At 50.6% G+C, this 5,160-nt stretch overlaps 1 protein-coding gene across 1 annotated transcript in view; it reads right to left on the bottom strand.

Moving 5' to 3' along the window:
• The window catches only part of HAS1 (hyaluronan synthase 1), an 86,775-nt gene that overhangs the window by 81,015 nt on the left and 600 nt on the right, over nucleotides 1-5,160 (bottom strand). The window lies entirely within an intron of this gene.

Genomic DNA, 5,160 nt, shown 5'->3' with positions numbered 1-5,160 from the left:
AGAGAGGTATCCTGGTAACAGTTTTCTTTTGGCTAAAGGGTTAATAGGCTAAGGGTGACTGCTAGCATAAGAACACTTATGTAGAATAGACAGCTTGAGAAGACTCAGAGAGAGAGAGAGTGAAGAGTAGCTGAGTCAGGGGTCATTCGGTAGAAAAAGAGGTGCAGGAGATCATTAGCATAACTCATTAGCATAACTCATTTGCATATGCCACACCCCCTGACATCATCGGAAGTGTGTCAGAAGGCAACCCCCACCACTCCGGCTCCACTGGACTCTTTTGGATTGCTAGCTATGGGGGGGAGGGAATGTGCAGATCTGCCTCACAGAGGAGAGAGAGCTTGTACCTAAATAAACCTTGGCCTTAAAGGTGCCACTGGACCGTTTTGAATTGTTATCTGGGGGGGGGGGGCTCTGCAACTTACCTGGCTGCTTCTTGCTCCTTGTGGCCTGGGGCTGCTGGGAGCAGGGGGCGGGGCTTGTTGCATGTGCCTGCCCCCTGGGCTCTTTACTGTCGGAGCTCTGCTCCTGTGCGCTCCTGCTGGAAATGACCCCTGAGCTGAGTCATGATCCTCAAAATTCTGTCTTTTCATTCTGCCCTGTGAACTTCAGCCCCACCGGGGAAAAAATATTGCCCCACAAGCCACAAAATCCTGGCTCCAGGCCTGCTAGGGACCCTGAAGAGGGAGGCAAACTCATGCTAACAAAACCTGAACAAGGCATCCTTCAAGAGGCAAGAACAGGGGCCGATTAGGGATACTGGAGATGGTCCATAGCGGTTTGCGGGGCATCTGGCTCGAATGCAGAAGCTCCCAGGTCCAATCCCCAGCACCTCCAGTCAAAAGGATTAGGGGGCAGGTGATATGAAAGGCCTCTGCCTGAGACCCTGAACAATGGCTGCCAGTCAGAGTAGACGATACTATGATAGATTACTGGTCTGATCCAGTTATAAGGCAATTTCATGTGTTCATTTGTTAGAGATGGGCTGTGGCTCAGTGGCAGAGCCTCTGCTTGGCATGCAGAAGGTCCCAGGTTCAATCCTCCACATTTCCAGTTTAAAGGATCAGGTAGCAGGGGATGTTAAAGATCGAGAGCAGCTGCCCGTCTGAGTAGACTACACTGACCTTGATAGACTCTTGGCGCCGTATAAGGCAGTTTCGTGTGCTCAATAACTGAACAAGGCATCCTTCAAGAGGCAAGAACGGGGACCGATTAGGGATACTGGAGATGGTCCGTAGCGGTTTGCGGGGCATCTGGCTTGCATGCAGAAGTTCCCAGGTCCAACCCCCAGCACTTCCAGTCAAAAGGATTAGGGGGCAGGTGATATGAAAGACCTCTGCCGGAGATCTGAACAATGGCTGCCAGTCAGAGTAGACAATACTATGTTAGATTACTGGTCTGATCCAGTTATAAGGCAATTTCATGTGTTCATTTGTTAGAGATGGGCTGTGGCTCAGTGGCAGAGCCTCTGCTTGGCATGCAGAAGGTCCCAGGTTCAATCCTCCACATTTCCAGTTTAAAGGATCAGGTAGCAGGGGATGTTAAAGATGGAGAGCAGCTGCCCATCTGAGTAGACTACACTGGCCTTGATAGACAAGAGCTCTGGCGCCGTATAAGGCAGTTTCGTGTGCTCATGTGGTTGCGTACACAGAATACAGTGGCTACGGGTAAAGAGAAGAGAAGAAGAGGAGATTGGATTTATACCCTGCCCTTCACTACCCGTAGGAGGCTCAGAGCGGCTTACAATCTCCTTTCCCTTCCCCTCCCCACAACAGACACCCTGCAAGGTAGGAGGGGCTGAGAGAGCCCTCTCAAGAACTGCTCCTGAGAGAACAGCTCTGAGAGAACTTGTGACTAACCCAAGGTCAGACCAGTGGCTACATGTGGAGACGTGGGGAATCAAACCTGGTTCTCCCAGGTTAGAGTCCACGCTCCTAACCACTACACCGAACTGGCTCTCAAAGAGGGACTCTCGGAATTCATGTTAGCACCACCCGAAGCATGTTGTCTGGACACGTTGGCACTAGACAGTGTGGGGAAGCTGTGTGCGAGGCTCAGACCATGCCGTGGCTCTTGTTGTCAGGTAGATGACGAAGTCTATCCTTGGGCCATGAAAGCTGGAGAACAATGCCAGAGACATCTGGCTGCTATGTAAACCACTCATTCCCAAAGGGCGTGCTGTGAAAGAACTGCTCGATTAATGAATGAATCGAAGCAATGAAGGCGCTTGCGGGTTCCACGCAACAGACGGGAACTGCCCAGTGTGTCTCTGCGTGATTCCCTGTTCTGGCATTGCTGCATCCCAATCTGCTTCTTTGCCCCTCTCTGCTTCTGAGTGTAACTGGCTCATTCAGTCACTCCAAATGCAGATATAACGCCGGTTGAGGCCCAAGCTACTCCCTGCAGAGAATCCTGTGTTTCCTTTATCTGCCCCCTTTAAAAAACTTTAGAGCAGGCTGTATCTGTGCAGGAAGAAGAGCCTGTGGTGAGGCTACTTAGTGGTGCAAATTGCCATCAAGTCCCAGCCAATTTATGGTGACCTGGTGGGGGTTTCAAGGCAAGAGGTTCAGAAGTGGTCTGCCATTGCTTGCCTTCACGTGGCAGTCCTGGATTTAGGGTTACCAGGTCCTTACCTCTGGCCAGCAGGGGGCTCCAGCCTGCTCCCCACACCAAAGAGCCCCGCCGTACCTGATGTACCTGGCGCAATGATGTCATTTGGAAGTGATGTCATCGCACTGGGCATGTTGTGAAGGGAATGCTCTAGCATTTGGCTAAAAACTCTATGGTCACCATAGAGTTTTTAGTCAAATGCTAGAGCGTCCCAGTGTGATGACGTCACTTCCGGGTAGCATCATCACACCAGGCATGGCGGACCTCTTTTGGGGTAGGGCTCCCCCCACTGGGGGGTTGGCCAGCGGTGGATTGGGCCCCCCAAAACTGGGGGAAACCCCACCCCCATCAGGGGGACAGCAACCCTTCCTCGACTTCCTTGACGGTTTCCCATCCAAGTCCTAACCAGGGCTGACCCTGCTTAGCTTCCAAGATCTGACAAGACTGGGCTAGCCTGGGCCATCCAGGTCAGGGCTACTTAACCCCTTGATTTCTGGTCTCTTTCCTGCTCAGAACGAATCCTCCTTCTGCTCGCAGCTACCATTTCCAGGGAGAAAATCTGGGTCTTTTCATCTCCCCCTCCCCACCAGTGGGTGAAAAATCAGTTCAAGGAGGTTGATTTTGAATTGAAATAGGAGTGTGGGTGCGAGTCACGCACTGCCACTCTCAACCTATCACTGAGTCAGGTTGCAGCCTAACTTTTGGTTTAAAAAATGCAGAGAGGGGGGAGAAAAATAACAGAATTCCAGAACTCCGCATAACCTGTAGTTAAAGGCTCGAAGGAGGCACACCCTGTGTAGTGATTCATGCAGAGTTTTCATGCAGAAAAGTCTTCATTCTGGAAAGAAAGGAAGTGCGTAGTGGCTATCAGAAGTTTGGATAACTTGATATAAATTGATTGTTGCCCTTAGCTTTCCTAAGGGAAGTTGTCGTCTTGGAAGGGGATTTTTGTGCTCTCCTCTTGCAGCGTTAAAAGTCCCCTTTCTGACCCCTCAGCAAAGGTTTCAACAGATATCAAAAGGAGGGCAGCAAGATTCCAGTCACAGGCAAATCAGCTAGAACTTGGGCAGATTGCGATTGGAGGGGCTGAACACGAAGGATTTCCTTTTAGGTATCACTCTATTCTCCCTCTGCACAGAGACGTCTACCGTTAGGACCGCCAAACTCCAAGTGGGGCCCGGAGATCTCCCGGTAATCCAACCAATCTCCAGACGACAGAGATCAGTTTCCCTGTCGAAAATGGCCGCTTTGGAAGGGAGGGTGGACTCTATGGCATTACACCCTGCCGAGGCCCCTTCCCTCCCCAAACCCCGCCCTCCCCAAGCCCCGCCCCTAGAATCTCCAGGTGTTTCTCAACCTTATTGACAAGAATAAATTTTGTTTTAAAAAAATCCGTTGCACAGTAAAACAAGGAAGTCATCTCATTGTCTGAATTGTACAAAGCTCTCCTGCAATTTCCCCCTACCGTTAAAATCAACCGTGTCATAGGACCTTCCGGAATTACAGCTAATCTCCAGACTACTGAGATCAGTCCCCCTGGGGAAAATGGCTGCTTTGGAGGGTGGGGTCTGTGGCATTACACCCCGCTGAGATCCCTCCCCCCAAACCCCACCTTCCATAGGCTCCACCCCCCAAATTTCCACGCATTTCCCAACCCGGAGCCGGCAACCCTATACACACATGTAGTGTCATTTAGATGATGAAGAGATTGAAAAAGAAGAAGAGATTGAATTTATAGTGTTTCTCAACCTTATTGACAAGAATAAATTTTGTTTTAAAAAAATCCGTTGCACAGTAAAACAAGGAAGTCATCTCATTGTCTGAATTGTACAAAGCTCTCCTGCAATTTCCCCCTACCGTTAAAATCAACCGTGTCATAGGACCTTCCGGAATTACAGCTAATCTCCAGACTACTGAGATCAGTCCCCCTGGGGAAAATGGCTGCTTTGGAGGGTGGGGTCTGTGGCATTACACCCCGCTGAGATCCCTCCCCCCAAACCCCACCTTCCATAGGCTCCACCCCCCAAATTTCCACGCATTTCCCAACCCGGAGCCGGCAACCCTATACACACATGTAGTGTCATTTAGATGATGAAGAGATTGAAAAAGAAGAAGAGATTGAATTTATACCCTGCCCTTCACTACCTCAAGGATTCTCAGAGCGGCTTACAATCTCCTTTCCCTCCCCCTCCCAACAACAGACACCCTGTGAGGTAGGTGGGGGCTGAGAGACCTCTCTCGAGGACTGCTCATGAGAGAACTTGTGACTGACCCAAGGTCGCTCCAGCAGCTGCATGTGGAGACTTGGGGAATCAAACCCGGTTCTCCCGGATTAGAGTCTGTGCTCCTAAGCACTACACCAAACTGAACTTGTAGATTCTTTCGTACTTCCTCAGGACCCTTCGGAAAGCATTTGTGAGGTTGCCTGCTGCAGGTTGGGAAATTCCTTCAGATTTTGGGGGCGGAGCCTGGGGAGGGCAGGATTTGGGGAAAGGAGAGACCTCACAGAGTATAATGCCATAGAGTCCACCTTCCAGTGCCCATTTTCTC

This window comes from Gekko japonicus, unplaced genomic scaffold (genome assembly GCF_001447785.1).
Source record: "Gekko japonicus isolate JY-2015 unplaced genomic scaffold, Gekko_japonicus_V1.1 scaffold641, whole genome shotgun sequence".
Classification (NCBI taxonomy): Eukaryota; Metazoa; Chordata; class Lepidosauria; order Squamata; family Gekkonidae; genus Gekko; species Gekko japonicus.
Note: the sequence above shows the minus strand (reverse complement) of the source record. Positions and strands in the feature narration are given on the sequence as shown.